The 18,036-nt window shown below is 46.1% G+C and overlaps 1 protein-coding gene across 2 annotated transcripts in view; it reads left to right on the forward strand.

The window, feature by feature from the left end:
• The first annotated feature begins 9,624 nt into the window (after positions 1 to 9,624).
• The window catches only part of KCNJ4 (potassium inwardly rectifying channel subfamily J member 4), a 43,643-nt gene continuing 35,231 nt past the window's right edge, over positions 9,625 to 18,036 (forward strand). Inside the window, exon 1 of one of the 2 annotated variants that reach the window (XM_053253476.1) lies at positions 9,625 to 10,161. The gene's annotated coding sequence lies outside the window, so the exon portion shown is untranslated. Of the gene's footprint in view, positions 10,162 to 11,343; positions 11,447 to 18,036 lie in introns of those variants that run through there. The other variant, XM_053253477.1, reaches the window with a different exon arrangement.

An 18,036-nucleotide genomic window follows, 5' to 3' on the forward strand; every position in this document is an offset into this window, starting at 1 on the left:
GTCAAGTTGTGGAATATCATTAGGAAAATGGGCCTCCCAGAGCATCTAATTGTTCTCATGAGAAACCTATACACAGGACAGGAAGCCACAGTCCATACAGAACATGGTGAAACAGACTGATTCCAGATCGGCAAAGGAGTAAGGCAAGGCTGTATGCTTTCACCTTATTTATTCAATTTATATGCTGAACATATACTGAGAAAAGCTGGATTGGAAGAAGATGAGTGTGGTTTTAAAGTTGGAGGAAGAAACATCATTAACCTGCGCTACGCTGATGACACCACTCTGAGAGCTGAGAATGCAGATGATCTGCAAGCTCTATTAATGAAAGTCAAGGATCACAGTGAAAAAATGGGACTACGACTAAATGTAAAGAAGACTAAACTAATGACAACAGGTACAGCAACCAGCCTCAGAACTGATAATGAAGACATTGAAGTGGTGGATAGCTTCTGCCTTTTAGGATCCACCATAAACAGTAAAGGATCCAGTAGTCAAGAAATATGCTGCAGACTAGCACTTGGTAGGGTTGCAATGAAGGCCTTGAAAGGATATTTAGATGCCATGACGTGTCTATACCTACAAAGATTAGAATAGTTTGGACAATGGTTTTTCCTGTGACACTCTATGGATGCAAAAGCTGGATTTTGAAGAAGCAAGTTGGAAAAGGTATTGATGCTTTTGAACTTTAGTGCTGGAGAAGACTTTTGAGAATACCATGGACAGCCAGGAAAACAAACAAATGGATCATAGTACAAATCAATCCAGAATTTTCACTTGAGGCACAAATGATCAGGCTCAAACTATCATACTTCGGACACATTATGCAAAAACCCAGCTCCCTTGAGAAGTCCATCATGCTGGGAAAAGTTGAAGGAAAGAGAAGAAGAGGACAACCAGCAGCAAGGTAGATGGACTCAATTACAACAGCAATGAATGCACCACTGCGAGACCTTAAAGGCCAAGTTGAAGACAGATAATCCTGGAGAGAATCTATGTGGTCGCTAAGAGTCGACACCAACTTGACAGCACTCACTCACTCAATCAATCAAGTACTATGGACAAGTATCATGCCATTGTTGCTGAAGGCCATTGTGGCTGGGAATGATGGGGACAACATCTTGAGACCCAGGGCTGGGAACTCCTATCCTAACTGAAGTGCACAGAGAGAAGCTGGTATCAACAGTACCACCTCCTGGCTTGTGACTTTGAAACTGTTTTGTTAAAGATACCATTACCAGCTGGCCTCTCCCATTTGGGGTGAGAGCTGATATGAGTTCTGTTGATGTCTGCAGGCCAACAGAGGCTTCTCCTATGGCACAGTGCTTAATTGCTCTCCTGAGCTGCTTTACTCTCTATCACTGAGATTCTCAATGCACCCAGTGTATCAACAGCACTAATTTAAGTTAACCTTAAACATGTGTAACTGTCATGGCTATCTACCAAGGAACCCTAGGAACTGAAGTTTTTCAAAAGCACCAAATAAAGAAGTTGCATGATTATTTTTGCTAATGGGAGCTGCAGTTTCTAGTCAGTCTATTCTGGCCTTTACCTGCACTATCACTGGAGAAGCTGATCATACGACTATCATTAACCATTGCTGCTTGCAAGACAGTGAGCTGAACCCAGGTCATTAGCTTTTTTTTTTTTTTTTTTTGCTTAGTCATAAAACCTACTCAACAAACTGTGGCCATGATCAAGTTCCTGATGTTGATCCAGACTCAGCTGAATGCATGGTAAGCAGCAATGGCTGTCAGACACATTAGCTGAGTCTTGGTGAAAGGCATGACCGTTGAACCAGTTCTGAAACTGTGGAAAGGTCTTTACAAGAGAGGAACACCAATAAATTAGCTTTGAAACTGCTCATTTATGATAACTTCCAAGTCAGAAAGTTATCAAGGATATCTACCACAAAGGAATGAAGAGTTAGGCTTCCTGTCTACCAGGAAGCCTAGGGGACAGTGACCATGGAGAAATGTCAGGCTATAACATCTCAGCTAGTGCTTTGGATGCCCTACTCAACACTTAGGAGGCCTCATTTATTCCAGAGCTCTAGAGGTCTTAAAACTGACATTAACCTCTGCTCCCCCGCTCTAAGGATTGGTCTCATAATGTCTAGAGTTGGGTGGTGACTGCCAATTCCAGCTTGGAGCAGGCTGATGGAGAGAGTCTTCTCCACATATTCCAAGGAGCTACTAGTTCTCCTCCATTCCTTCACCTCCCCCATCCCCACAACATTAGCAGCAGGAAAGGTTGGCGGAATGGGACTATTTTTGGGAGCGTCTCCCTAGCAACGGCTGCTGCCACCGTCTGTGGTGGTTTATCCATAGGTGCTAAAATATTCTATGATTCTTAATAAAGAAAGCAGCTGGTAAAGCAAGGTTGGAGGTGGGAAAGGTTGTCCACCCAGCCTCCTTGCCCAGTTACTTCAAACTTGCAGTCCTGGTTTCATGCAGCTCACCATGAAGCTTTTGCTGGGGGAGTCATTTCGGAATGGAAGTACTCTATTATGCAGCAACCAGCAGGGGGAGATCAGTGAAGACCAGCAGGGGGGTCATTAGGGGGTGGTCCATGGGGCATGGGTCCTTAATGTGTATTGCTTAGAGCCCCAAATCTCATCAGCTCAGGGCTGATGTAATGAAATTTTTACTTATCCTGTCATATTTCCTTGCCTAGTAATGTTTTCTGATGGATAGGACATATTTTTCTCCTACCCCCCTCAGCTTTTCTTGCCCAGTAATGTTTTCTGATGGACAAGAATGTACTTATACATAACCCTCTTAGATTTCAGTACCAGGCAAGCTTTTTTGATGGGTAATGTTTTCAAATGGACTAGACTGAAATATTTCAGTACCCATGCACATTTCAATTCTAGGGCAAGCTTTTCCAATGGGTAATGTTTTCTGATGTACTAGACCTTAATTTTTTTTACTACTCAGTCAGATTTCAGTATTTTTCAATACTGTATTCTGATGGACTGGATCATAATTTTTCATTACTCTGTCAAATTTCAGTTTTTTCTGGTACCCATTACCAAGGCAAGCTTTTCTGATGGGCAATATTTTATGATGGACAAGACTGAAAATTTTAATTAACCTGTCAGATTTCATTACTGAGGTAGGTTTTTCTGATGGGTGATGTTTTAGGATGGCCTATACCATAAATTTTCATTACTCTGTCAGATTCCAGCACTGAGATAAGCTTTTCTGGTGGGTAGTATTTTTTAATGGACTATTTCATTACACTGTCAGATTCCAGTACTGAGTTAAGCTTTTCTGATGGGTAATGTTTTCAGATGGGCTGGCCCATAATTTTTCATTACTCTGTCACAGTATTTTCCAGTAATGTTTTTAAATACACCGGACCATAACTTTTCATTACTCTGTCAGGCTAAGGGCACTGGCTACAAATTGAAAGACTGAGGATGCTCTTTTCCTGTCAGCTCTCCAAGCATTTCACAGCACTTCAAATTTGCCTTAATAAACACAATTGTAGTCTTTCCCTGTTTGTAATTCAGAGTTATTTGGGTGCTAAATAACACAAGCAACAAAATCTGATGCTTTTCTTTAGAATTTGGATTTGTTTTTTCCCCGTTTTGAAGAAGGTAATGTAATCTGACAGGAATTGTGGGCAGATAAAAAAGAAACCCACTTCCTTTATTCACACTGAGCATGCTCCACTGCAGTTGAGCATGCTCAGTTGCATAGGGCAAGCAAATCTGACAGGCTAAGGAAAAAAATTGATATATTGGCCTCGCATCAGCTACCTCCGTGACCTCTTCCAAACAGAAAGGAAGTGCAGCACTTGAGGCACCTGCACAGAGCATGCGAGAAAGCACCTAGCCTCACCTAGCTCTCTACTGCTTCCATCTTCATAGGTGCTGCCTGCATTATAATATGAGAGACTTTTAAAAGCATAATTATCAAGTTTAATTATCATAAGGGAGGCTGTGGGCCCAGGTCCCAAATCTTTTAAGTACCTAGCAACGCCCTGAAGGCCAGCAAAACAACTTGATTCAATAGGCGCTTAGGTTAATTCTTACACAATAAGATCTTCAACAGGCTGTCTCATACATACAGTCTCTTTCCAAATGGTGTTTCTAGGAGCTGATTTGTGTGGGTTTGGGGGTACATTTGTAGTGAAGCCACTTTAAGTTGACTTATTTGATATGCTGATTCTGTGCAACAACACAGAAGAAAAAGTTATGGAAATGAAGGCCACCCACCCCTCATATCTTGATACTGCATTCTCCCATCAGGGCCAGTATCAGCACGAGGCACCCATGGCAGCTGCTTAGGGCCCACCCCCTGCCCACAGAGGGGTCTATAACAGGCTTTTACGTTTCCCTGGGATTCACCCTTAATAGAAAGATGCTCTCATTCCATACTGTTCTTGCTAGGTAGGCTCAGGGCTGGACTGGGGGCACTGAGAGGGCAGTGGAATGTATGTGGGGAGGGTGCCAGGTTTTGAGCAGAATGGGTACTTAAGGGTGGGAATATTCACTGCTGCCGAGTGCAGCGGGGCGCAGGGGTGCCCTGTGGGTGGGGTGCACTGTGAGTGGGGCGCACCGGGAATATGCCCTGTTGGCCAGTCCAAGCCTGGGTAGGTTTCCACCAACTGAAGACTCGTCTCTAACCAGACTCAGACGCAGCTTCAACGAAATCTCCAACCCTCCAGCTTGAGGTTTTGTGACATGGTGCTGCCAGAGTCTGTAAGTCCAGTTCTAGACAACTTGTATGGTTTTAAAGTTGACCTCTGTAGACAGTTTGTTTCACACAGAAATGCATTTACTGTGCATACACACAGAAATTAAAACAGAAAATACAGATAACAGACTCACTAAGATACCGAATTACCTTACTTCAGTGGTCAGAGCAGAATTCTGGGCATCTTTGCTGAAGGCATACGAATCCTTACCACATCTCCCTTTGAACACTAGATGAGAATTGGTGACATCTTTCTTAGGTTGGGTTCAAATATCTATAGGAACTAGAGAAAGGGAAGGCTTCTCTAGTCTTATGAAAGGGAGTATAAAAATTGAACAATAAATAAATACACACACACACACCCAACAGGGACAGACAAGTCCTATGTCCAATGATAAGGTTTGTCCCATCTCTGATGTGGCCTAAGCCACTAGCCAATCTGAGTTTAGGGGTTTCTGACTTATATGTGTAAAGGTGGATCTGGATTGGACAGGTTCACCTTTTGTTAACATGAGATTAAAGAGATTAAAGTCATACCTGGATGGCTGAATCCACATGTTGAAAAGGACAAAAGGATGGGTCTTATTCAGAGTCTCCACAGGGGGCTGAAATATCAGATGAGCTGATTCTGGGATTTGCCACGGGGCCCACTGTTGATACCTGCTGTGGCTTCCTGGGGATTACAAGTACTGAGCCCAGCCAGCAACGGGTGGCCTCCACTGAGTGGACTCCCCTTCTCTTACTGTGGTGAAAGACACTGGGTTTTTCTCCTTCTCAGTGGGCCATCAGTAGCCATAGCAGCATTTTAGTTGGTGGCTCCTGCTCACCATGCTTTTTCCTCATCATGCTTTTTTCTCCAACACTGTCCTATATAGTGTCACATGGGGCTTTGTGCAGGGCAGGTGTGGGGAAGCATGCTAGCTGGCTGAAATGCTATTGTTGCATCCAGCCCACTGAGAATGAAATAAGTCCACGTCTACTGCCAGGGAGTTCTCTGGGGAGAGAGGCTCACCATAGGTCAACTTGCCAAGGGCCGCCTGAAACCTGGGACCTGTCCTGACTCTCACATAAGTTCTGTCTCATCTCTGGTGTGTACACCGCTGTTGGCCAACATAAAAGCTACTGGTGAGCTGAGAACAGCTCTCTGGTCACACACTTTTGCTAAGTGTTAGAGGTGACTTTCTTTTGGCTGCTTCTTTGCACTGGAAGAAGCTAAATGCCCACTGATAATCCCTGCCTGCAAGTGCTTTTTCCTACTGTTACAACTTCAGGCTAAATTCAGGAATAATGAATTTTACCCACAGAAGCCCTACTACCACCACCCCTAAGCAAAAGACAATGTTATCTTTACCCAGTCCTCTGCCTTTTTACACAAGTAGACTTTACCAACAGAAGCACTAGAGTTGACTGAACAAAGGAGTAAATGTTCATTGTTGTGCAAGGATAAGTTGCATTTTTCCACATCAATTGAGCCTATCTATTTTATTTTACTTACAATATTTGTATCCCTCCTTTCTGACAATGCCCAAGGTGGCTTATGGTAAGAAGTTAAAAGGAAAGCTGATCATCTTTTCCGCTTCTCACCTCTAAGTTGTGGAACACATTCCCCATGGATATAAGAGGATTGTCTTCCTTGAAGGCCTTCAGGAGAGCCTAAAACCCCCATCTTTTTAGCCTGGCTTTTAATTATATCTAGTTTTAATTTTATTCTGGTTTAAATGGGTTTTTTTAAAAAAAAGTTTTTAAAAGTTGCTTTATTATGTGTTTTTTATTTTAATGTAAACCGCCCTGAACCGTTTTAGGAAGGGCAGTATATAAATTGAATACATAATAAAATAAATAAATAAATGGGAACAGGTTATTGGAGGTACAAGAACAAAACTGACATCTCAAAGACTAGTACAAATTCAAAACAATGTTTAAAAGGTAGTTTTTCAAACAGTGGCAAAAACAGCAGACAGAGGGCATATCCAGATGAAGAAATACTCCATTTAGGTGGAAGATCTTACTGCTTTTCTACTGGTCATCCAGATGTTTTCCTCAACGGTCATGCAATTTCACAGCGCCATCTGCTGGTCAGACTGGCTCGACTGGACAATGAGTAGAAAAACAATAAGAACTTTCGCTTTTAAATGGAGTCCTTCTTCATACGGAACAAGCTGTGTGCATTGCCACACACCTCTCCACCTGCCTGCCTTCACCGCCCACCCGTCTACCCAGATAGCTGCACTCCAGTGGAATCCTGATGACAACAAGAACGGGCCTGCCTTAAAGGGGCCACCTGTTCTCATCGAGATTGGGGCAGATTGGTCTCATTTTGCCTCAGCCCTTTTTCATCAGCTTTGCAATGGAGTAGCAGATAGAATTGCAAACCTGTAAGTGGAATTGCAAATTAGCAATTACACCATGTGCTGAACTGTGCATGGATCCACACAACCTACATACTCAGCCTGCCGGTATAAGTCTTGTGAATTGGCTGTTGGTATCAATGAAAGCTGTGGAGCAATCTTGGAAGCCCTATTATGAGGCAATGGGAGGTGCCTGCCTCAGGTGGCAGATTTCAGTTGCCACTAAGGCCCAGTAGTACTCATGAACAGCTCCTGCTCATTTCAATTGGGCCCTCGGAGGAGAACCTCCTAGTAATAGACCCATTACTATTATTGGCAGGGGAAGATGCCAATTGGATTTTGCACTTGGGTTGGTCCTGTGGGGTGAAGTCACAACAAGGCACCCATGGAAAAGATTCTGGAAGCATGGTAGAATTTGAGGAACTTATTTATTTTATTATTTATTTATTTATTTTATTTAGATACCGCCCTTCCAAAATGGCTCAGCGTGGTTTACAACAGGGAAAAAAACACACCAATTAAAACCAGTTAACAATTACAATCAAAACTGTAAAGACAGAATAAAACTGATTAAACATGCAAACAGCTAAAAACCCTGGAAAACCATGGCAATCATTTAAAACAATTTAAAACCGTTTACAGTAGTTTAAAAACCCTGGAAGGCCAGGCCAAACAGATAGGTTTTAAGGGCTCTCCTGAAAGACAGTAATGAACTAAAATTACGGATTTCTGCCAGCAGTGCATTTCACAGCTCAGGAGCAGCTACAGAGAAGGCCCACCTCTGAGTCGCCACCAGACAAGCCGGTTGTAACTGGAGACAGACATCTTCAGATGACCTTAACGTGCAGCGGGGATCATGCAGAAGAAGGCGATCTCTAAGATAACTCGGACCCATGCCATTCAGGGCTTTAAAGGTAATAACCAGCACTTTGTATTTTGCCCGGAAACATATTGTCAGCCAGTGTAACTGTTTCAGGACAGGCATAATATGGTCTCTCTGGGTTGCCTTAGAGACCAATCTGGCTGCTGCATTTTGAACTAACTGAAGTTTCCGAACTACGTGCAAAGGCAGCCCCATGTAGAGTGCATTGCAATAGTCAAGCCAGGAGGCTACCAACTGATGCACCACTGTTTTGAGGTCATCCTCTTCAAGGAATGGGTGCAGCTGTCGAATCAACCGAAGTTGATAGAAAGCACTCCTGGCCATGAGGTCTGGTCCAGAAATACTCTCAAGCTGCGCACCTGCTCCTTCTGGGGGAGTGCAACCCCACACAGCACAGGGAGATCTAACTCACCCCTCAGATTCTGAGCTCCCACAATGAGCACCTCCATCTTGCTTGGATTCAGCTTCTATTTGTTATCCCTCATTCAGCCCATTACTGCCTGTAGGCAGGCATTTAGAGAATGAGTGCCATTTCCTGAAGATGAAAAGGAGTAGATTTGGGTGTCATCAGCATACTGATAACACCCAGCACCAAATCTCCTGATGAGCGGTTTTCAGCAGTTTCATGTAGATTTTGAAAAGCATTGGTGACAGAATGGAGCCCTGAGGGACTCCATATAACAGCTCCCGTTTTGAGGAGCAACTGTCACCAAGCTCCACCATCTGGAATCTACCTGAGAGATAGGAATGGAACCACTGCAAAGCAGTGCCCCCTATCCTCAACTCCCCTAGGCAATCCAGAAGGATACCATGGTCGATGGTACTGAATACTGTCGAGAGAGCCAGAAGAACCAGCAGAGTCACACTCCCTCTGTCGGTTCCTCGGTAAAGGTCATCCATCAGGCCGACCATCAAGCCAGTGAAGGTCATCCATCAGGCTGACCATGTCTCAACCCTATAGCCAGCTCTAAAGCCAGTTTGAAATGGGTCTAGATAATCAGTTTCCTCCAAAACTGCCTGGAGCTGGTCGGCCAGCACCCTCTCAATCACCTTGCCCAACCAGGGGAGATTGGAGATTGGCCTGTAACTATCCATCGCTAAGGGGTCCAGGGAAGGCTTCTTAAGGAGCAGTCTAACCATTGTCTGCTTCAGACAAGGAGGCACCCTACCCTCCCTCATTTATGATATTAACTAGGCCACCTCCAACAATCTCCCTGCTAGACAGAAGCAGCCAAGTCGGGCAAGGACCCAGAGAACAGGTGGTAGGCCACACTGCCCCAAGCAGCTTGTCCACATCCTCAGGAGTCACAGAGCGAAACTGATCCAATCTAATACTGCAAGAGAGACCGCCTCCATAGACCTTGCAGAAATAGTGGAGTCCAAGTTGGCCCGAATACAGGAGATCTTGTACGCAAAGATGCATGCTTTCCTTATGCGCTTTCCGTATGCATGCTTTCCTAAAACAGGCTCAGGGTGCAATGCTTAAGGAGAGAATAAAACTCTGGAACTGGGGTTTTTATATTTTCTGGAATGGACAACAAACCTCTGCAGGCCACAGTGCTCCATGCAAAAATGCCTGGGGCTCTGCAGTGCCAGCCACACGTGTTCCTATTAATGTTTCCATTGCTTTGGGTTGCACTCCTGTCTTTCCCCATCGCTGCATCTGCAGCGTTGTATCCATGGTTCTGAGATCACATGTGAGGATGGGTTAAAGTAGTGGAAGGCTGTTGGATTCTAGCGGAGTTACTGACTTCTTAGCTACAGACTGCACGGTGATCAGAGAACGGGAAACAAGCAATTTGAGAGGAAGAAGGAGGGAGAGTGAAAAAGAGAGACCCTGGAAGAGTGAAACAAACGGCAGGAGTGTAAAGCAGAGGGAGAAAAAGAAGAGACAGAGGAGCTGGAAAGAAGCATTGTTTCAAGAGCCTGTGGCTGCGCTGCAAAGCTAGGGATGGAAACTCGTCTCAGAACAAAATGTTAAAATCAGGGAAGTACAGGAACAAGGAAGAGCAAAGAAGCAGGTAGAGGAGCCAGGGAAAGAAAGTTGGAGAAAGACCGAGAAAATTGTGGAGAACTACTTGGAAGACAGGCACAAGAGATTGACAAGGAACAGTTTCAGGGGATGTAACCCAAACCAGATGGGATGCAGGCAATCCCCTCTTTCCCTTTCCCTTGATAATTGGATTTGCAGGATTCAAATGGAAATAAGCTAACTACAGACCAGGTATGAGTTCAATAGTCATTATTATGTATTACATGTTTGGTTTTCCTTGAAGCTAATGCATATTCTATGCCTAAGTGTATGTATATATAAATTGGGATATATGTGTGAGTGTCTGTGTAAATATAGGCACACATACCATTTACTTTTGGCTGCAATCCTGTGCACAGAGACTGCTTATATCCCACCACAGCCTTTACCTAGAACACCCACGCATTGTAATAGTTGGCGAGTACAGTGCTCCTGAACATTTGTCTTTAGATTGCATGTCTTAACCAACTTTATTAGTGCCAATCCTTTGTGTCCAGGTAGTTATTTTTCTGTGTGGCTTTCGGACTGCAGCTTTCAAACTAGACTTTTCTGAGGTGTCTAGAGTGATTTCAGTGGGATGAATGTGGGTGAGGTTTTTGATGGGGGTTCACAGCCAGCCTGCGGGGTTCTGAAAGAGTGAGGATGAAGTGTGCCAATTCTATCAGAAAACACAGACATGTCAAAGTCCTCTCTGGGACCAAAAGAATTGGCTTGAGCATATCTCTCCCTCCCTCCCTCTCCCTCCCTGTCCTTCCTCCGCTTCCCGCCACAACCATATGCAGCCAGCCAGCATTCATCCCTTTGTTCTTCCCCGTCAAGGTCACCCATTGATTGACTGCCGAGCTGATCTTAATGGTAGAAATGGATCCTCAGATATACAGCGTATAGAAAGTAGCTTTGAACTCTAGCACTCGCACTGGGGCGGGGGTGGGATAGACCAAGCATGTGATATCAGGTTGTGTATCTGTGCTGTATATTTTGCTATTCTAATATAGGAATTACCAAGCTTGGGTCCCCAAATGTTGTTGGACTACAACTCCCATCATACTTGCCACAGTAGCCTTGGCCACTGTGGCTGGGAATGATGGGAGTTGTAGTCCAACAACATTTGGGGACCCAAGTTTGGGAATCGCTGCTCTAATTAACCAAGAAGCAGGAGAGGAGGTTCCTTGCTTGTTAGTCAGGAAGAGTGCATGCGAGTGCCCACATTGTTTGCAACCCCATGCACCTTTCCGCAGAGTGATTAGAGAAGTGAGCGCACCGCTGCCATTTGGGTTCCTCCAGCTCATCTGAGCTGAAGCGTACAACTGATGTGCAACCAACGTACTGTTGTGCCACAGGTCTCAAGGGTCACTGCTGCAAAGCTGGATTTGTGCCCCTTTGGAAACGTATCTGATGAACAGCCTTCCCTTCTTACAAATATTAAGAATTGATTCATCATCATCAGACAAGTAGAAGGACACCTTCTGCAGGAAAGGTCAGAGATGTCTTGGGTTGTCTGCTATCCTTAAAGCCCCTCCTGCATACAAATTTCCTGCATGAATATCACTTCCGTAAAGGGGAAAGCGTGTGTGCCATGTGTACATCATGAGGCATGTGTCTTTGATGCCACCTGTACACGTGACAGGAAGCCTTGGTCCATGACGAGACCTTCCCATACTTTGTATCCAGTCCTTTAGCATTCAGCCAGAAGGCCCAGAGGAGTATATTTCAGTTAGGGGTGGCCCAAGGTATCGTGGCACCTGAGGCAAGGCACAAAATGCTGCCTTGCCCCATGCCCCTGGTTGGGACCAGCCCCTTTCCAAAACCAACCAGTGCAAGCTTTGAAAGTGCATAGAGGCAGGAAGAAGAGAAGGTTGCTAGGAGCCTCATTAGCTTTTTGCAAGCTGTGCAAAGAGTGTGGGGAGAAGCACTCCTTGTAAAGTTTTCAAGGATCAGGTCAGACCCAAAGACAGGGCTGTCCTTGGGACATGGCAAGCAGGGCGACTGCCCCGGGCCCTGCTCTTTTAATCCCCATTAGCATTAACTGGAAGGGGGCCCCACACTGGCTGATTTGCCCTGGGCCCAGCACCCCGCCAGGGCTCACTAAGGACGGCTCTGCCCAAAGAGCCACTCCAATGGCAAGGACGCGGGACATCTTGCCGCCCTGCTGGTGCCCTAACAATCTGCTGCCTGAGGCAACTGCCTCACCTTGCCTCATGAAAAACCCACCACAGCTTTCAGTCCTTGCTAAAAGGAAACATGATGTGGCATGAAGATCCCCTGTGCCAACATATCTGATCTGCTGTTGCCAGCTGCAGGGCAAGTGGCTGGCTCCTTAACCATTCCTATCCAGCACTGCCCAGCAGAAGGAAATCTGTCCCAAACTTGTGTGGGTATGATGTGAGCTTCCATACATCTTGCAAGAATCAGATGAAACATCTAGCTAATTTAAGAACCTATCTATCTATCTATCTATCTATCTATCTATCTATCTATCTATCTATCTATCTCAATTTATCTGAAGGCCCTGTAGAAATCCAAAGTGGTAAAACACTGGCATCATTTAGTTTTATGCATGTCCCCAGCATTATGGAAATGTATGGACCAGATTACAATGGCATCCATTTGAAAATAGCAACAACCAGCAAGCTGAATAATTAGACGTTCTAATTAGAAACAAATGATGGGTGTGACATTTATAGGGTTAGCCCAGTGATTCTCAAACTTGGGTCCTCAGTTGTTATTGGACTTCAACTCCCATAATCCCCAACCAAAGGCCACTGAGGCTGGGGATTATGGGAGTTGAAGTCCAATAACACCTGAGGACCCAAGTTTGAGAATCCCTGGGCTAGCCAAACAATATGCTACATTGCATGTGTAGTTTAGCCCATGCATGTTTTTGTTGTTCTTGTTGGTTTAAACCATCAGCTGTGATGCTCTAGCCCTTCCTTGCAGCTGCTATTTTCCCTGGGCGGGGTGGGGGGAGCATCCGTTGGTGCCCATTAGCAGGTGAAGGGGGCTCCAATCCAGATAAGGAGCATGGCAAAGGGCAAGGGTTACACAGGAACATAGGAAGCTGCCTTATACCAAGTCATACCACTCAGGGGCGTAGCAAGGTTGGAGTGGGCCCAGAGACAAGATTTTAAAATGGGCCCCCACTCACTGAAGCTCGGCTCATGAAGTAAAGAAATCTTAAATGAGACTGAATAGTGGTAACAAGAAGCTATGTGTGTGTGTGTGTGTGTGTGAAGGTTTTGTAAACTGTGGACGATGCAAGTCATTTAATGGTACTAGAAAAAGACATGCTGTTCTGGTAGCTCCAGGTCTTAACACCCACATCAGTTTTGGAGGATGAATACAACTGAAGGAAGCCCGGGTTGTTGCGCGGCTGGGGGAGTCAGTCATGTGACTTGCCCCTGGGGGCCCCCCAAGGCAGTGGGCCCCCAGACAACTGTCTCCCCTTGCCCTGTTATAGTTACGCCCCTGAGACCACTTGTCCAGCCAGCTCAGTATTATCTACAGTGCCAGGCCTGCTCAACTCAAGCCTCCCAGCTGCTTTTGAATCACAACTCCCATAATCCCCACCCACAGTGGCTAGTAGCCAGGTATTATGGGAACTGTAGGCCATCATCTGCAGGAGGGCCGAAGCGGAGCAGCCCTGAAGCAGCTCTCCAAGGTTTCAGGCAGGAGACTTTACCACTCCTACCAGGAGATGCCAGGGATTGAACCTGGGACTTCCTGCATGCAGAGCAGGTGCTCTTGCACTAAGCTGCGGCCTCAACCCTGTTAAAGTTTCCCTCCACGCCCACCGTGGTTCTGATCCAGAGTGGTCCCTGTGGCTGATTTTTTTTAACAGCAACCACAAATCAAGCACGTAAGGGTCAAACAATGCATTTAGGTATAGACTGACTCTGAGAGAGACCCTTAGACTGACTGAAACCAGTTAATAGGGCATTATTTATAACGAAGGCCTATTTAAGAATCAGTTCCCAGCCTTGGAAATGCGTCATTCAAAGAGGAAGAGGGTTTTTCATATGGCCCAAAGTTGTGCATATTTGATAACAGTGCAAATATAACACAGTGAGGCTCTCCACGTGAGTAGTGTGGAGAGCCGACGAGGGTTTGGTGGGGAGAGGGGGCTTGGCCTGCTCTCCCCGCACACTAGCATGACACCCACATGATTATCGGCTCGGTCACAGAGCCTGTTGGGGCAGCAGGGATTGGGGGCCGCCTGTGGGGGGGACGGACCACCAGCACCGAGAGGCTTGTTGTAGCCTCCTGGTTGGGAGTCTACGTGCTCGTGGGTCACCGCAGTGCAAAGCCATGTGGCGGTGGCACATTAGTCACCAAAATGGGGTTAGCAGCGCGCTTGCTCAGCAAACCTTGTTTTAGGGGAGGGGTATTGAGGCGGGCTAGCTGCCGCTGAACCACCGGTTTCGCCCGCAGTTGTGAGAATAGCCTCTGTGACTACTTGTATAAGATAACTGGGGGTTTGGCTTGAAGCACCATCCTTTGCAGGTTTTCTCAGAAATATGTTCCATGGTGTACCCAGTGAGTCTTTCTCCCATGTGAGCATGCCTAGGATTGAAGCCTGAAAGCAACAACAGTTTAGGGAGAGGAGAGGACTTGGCATTTATTTGGGGCTGGGATGCACTCTAGGGGCCCCACTGATTGAGCAGGGCCACTATCCTTGGTTGAAACTATGGTTCCATTGACAGGGGGACTAGATCCACAAGTAACTAATAATATAATGTATTATTATTAATTCTAATGTGCTAAAAATTGACCTCGACCCCTGTAGGCCAAGTTGTGGATGGTTCCGGCCCACCAGGGCAATTGAGTTGTGCAGCCCTGACAAACTGATTGGCAGCGGCTCTCCAAGGTTTCAGGCAGGGGTCTTTCCCAGCCCTGCCTGGGGATGCCAGGGACTGAACCTGAGATTTTCTGCATGCAAAGCAGATACTCTACCACTGAGCTACGGCCCTATCCCCACATGCATGCTGCTGCTCTTGTGCATGCTGTTAAATATGACAAATATTACGGATATTTATATACCGCTTTTCAACATAAGTAAGTAAGTAAGTAAATAAATAAATAAATAAATTTATAAATAAGAAAGATGGTTCCCTGTCCCTAAAAGGAAACATCAAACAGACACCAGCAACAACCATTGGAGGGATGCTGTGCTGGGGATGGAGAGGGCCAGTTGCTCTCTCCATGCTAAATAAAGAGAATCGCCACTTTTAAAAGGTGCCTCTTTGCCCAGTTAGCAGGAGACAGAAAGTGAGATATGACACAGATAGAAGCACATGCACTTTGAGCCTGTCTCTTGAAATCTCATTGATCCGCTTTTGGCCATGTGACTCCAAATGGATTGTGCTATTGCCCTGCCAAATTGGGTAGCGGTCTGTGTAAAGAGGGTAGCAGCAGCTGACAGTGGATATTATAGCTGGCGTCTGATGTGGTCAGACGCAGAACAGAACTGGTGCCAACAGCGACATGTGCCACAAGATAGAAGCACTGTGCTTTCTTCATTGCCCCATCTTGCCCACACACAATTCTTAGGCGCAACTGGATATGACCCGGATCCTGCAAATGCTCTATATAGCATGAGATGAGGGGCAATTTATAGTCAGCATGGAGTGGTGGGAACAGAGAGATTAGCCCTACCCATGCTGTACCTACCACCAGAAACCACTTGCTTAACTAATTCTCTCTTTTGTTCATTTTCCCTGCTGGTGGGGGTTGCTTCATGGAGCTCCACCTGGAGAAAAATGGCTTTAAAGAGCTGTGTGGGGATGAGTGGGCAGGGGTTAGGGTTCCGCATCCCTTTCTGGCCTATCCATGCTGTTTCTGAAATCGTTCCTCTCCACACAAACTCTGCCTCTTCATAGTGTTCCTTCTTCACAGGATTAGAGGAAGTTGCCTTATCTTGAGTCAGGCCATTGGTCCATCTAGCTCAGTATTGTCTAAGCTCTCCAAGGTTTCAGGCAGGAGTCTCTCTCAGCCCTATTAGAAGCTTTCCCAGACAGCGGGCTTTACTGCGGGTCTTCTGCGAGGCTTTACTGAGAGTTCAAAGTTGCCCCCAAAAACCGACACAAAAAGTGGATTTTTTTAACCCTAGATATAAATCAGGCTACACCCTAACACACGATGAAAAATTTGAATTGTGTGTGAAGTGCTCCCTGATAGCTCGCAAGAGACTTTGGGGTAAATTTGGCTGATATGTGAACACAGGCGTCCATTCCAGATGACATGTGAACTAAAAGCTGGGTGTGAAAAACTTCCAAGAGGTGCCAGGGATTGAACCTGGAGCCTTTTGCATCCAAAGCAGATATTCTACTACTGAGCTACGACTTCATCATAGAGGTCCTAGTGGGGTTTATAGAAGCCAAAGTGAGAGAATTTGCTTTGCTTTCTGAAACTCCATCGAGGGTACATAGGAAGCTGCCTTATTAATACCGAGTCAGGCCATTGGTGGGCCATCAAGCTCAGTACTGACTTGCAGTGACTCCAGAGGCGCTCAAACCCCCGGACCGTGGGGCCTTGGTCCATGGCCTCCAAGGTCCAGGGAGGCCACCAAATGGCTGGGGGGCCTCTGGCAGCCACTCCACACCCGACCTGCTGAACCTCCATATTTTAAAAAATTACAGCTGCTGTGCAGTCGAGTGACGTCACAGGCTTGTGACGATCTCTCAACTGCGCAGCCGCACCTCGCAGTTGGTAGAAGACGCTGGCCCGAGCGGATGGGCCCACTGTCGCTCCGGCTGCCACCACTGGAGGAGGAATAGGGGAGAGAGGAGAAGGACTGCTCCGCTCACCCCCGACAGCCACCCCTTGGCCGTGTGGCGGCTGTAGTAAAAGGGGAAATAGGTGGTTCAGTGAGGCCCTCCTCAAAGTAGGTTTCAAGGGACCTCTTGCAGGGGGGGTGCTCATGACTGAGAGGTCCGGGTGCCCAAATCAGCTAGGTGTGCCCCTGAGTGACTCCCCAGGGTTTCAGGCAGGGGTCTCTCCATCCTTCTTGGAAATGCCAGGGATAGAACCCAGTATCTTCTGGATGCAAAGCTGGTGGTCCACCACTGAACCACGGCTCTATTCCTTGAGCCATGGCTCCATTCTCTGCTTGTATGCAATTTAAATCTTGACTAAACGCACGAGTATGCTTTGAATAAACCTTATTGAGAACATTTACCTTTCTCCCAGGACTGAAATGGTGCTCTTGCTTAAGGTTGTCAGGGAGAGTACCTGCTCCCTCCCCAGCCAGAGGTTTATTGCCCTGTAGACTGTATTGGTCTGTGACTGTAATAAAGGATTGATTGATCAAAGTGTAGAGCCTCCCACTTTGGTCTGGGATCTATTTCCTGACAGATGAGCTGGGAAACCTGGTCTTTGTGCCGTTTATGTAACTGAAGTTCTGTCAACTAAAAATTAGATGCCAAATGAGGATTTGAAAGGTCCTCTGTTGGAAGTGGTGCCTCCAGAATGGGTGAGTCATCAAAGCATGAGACCTACTGTATATCGCTTCTGACATCGGTAATAATTACACAGCAGAGAACAAATATTTTAAAGAGTAATTCTGGTGGGGATGGAAGATGAGGGAGGCAAGTGAAAGGAAAGAGATGAGGTGAATACAAGCAGGAGAGGGAGATGATGGGGACAGGGGAACAGAGAGCCCTTTCCCTCTTGAACTCCCTTCTCCTGTCCCTGCCCCTCTCCTAACCCTTCCTTTTCCTGCCATCTCTCTCCTCCTTTTTCAAGTGCCAAATCTGGCTCATGCAATCTGTTGTTTCTCTCCTGAGAATGGCAGGCAACACAACCCAGGAATCAAATCACTGGAATTTCAGTTGCAGTAGAAATAGATGTTTTCTGAATGGAGATGCTCTTCTTGACATTTCCGAGGTCCAGCTGAACTGTTCCTTCTTTTCTTATTAGCTAGCAAGAGGGCCTTCTTCCTCCACTTGACAGTGTGCCCAAGCTGCTTTATGCTCTCCTGCAGCCCTGGACACTGCTCATCAATTCCTTGATCAATACGGCTAAAATAAGAGACACAGGGCTGCATCCAGACTTAATTGCTCCAGAGTAGTC

The sequence above is a fragment of the Hemicordylus capensis genome, chromosome 5, assembly GCF_027244095.1.
Source record: "Hemicordylus capensis ecotype Gifberg chromosome 5, rHemCap1.1.pri, whole genome shotgun sequence".
NCBI lineage: Eukaryota > Metazoa > Chordata > Lepidosauria > Squamata > Cordylidae > Hemicordylus > Hemicordylus capensis.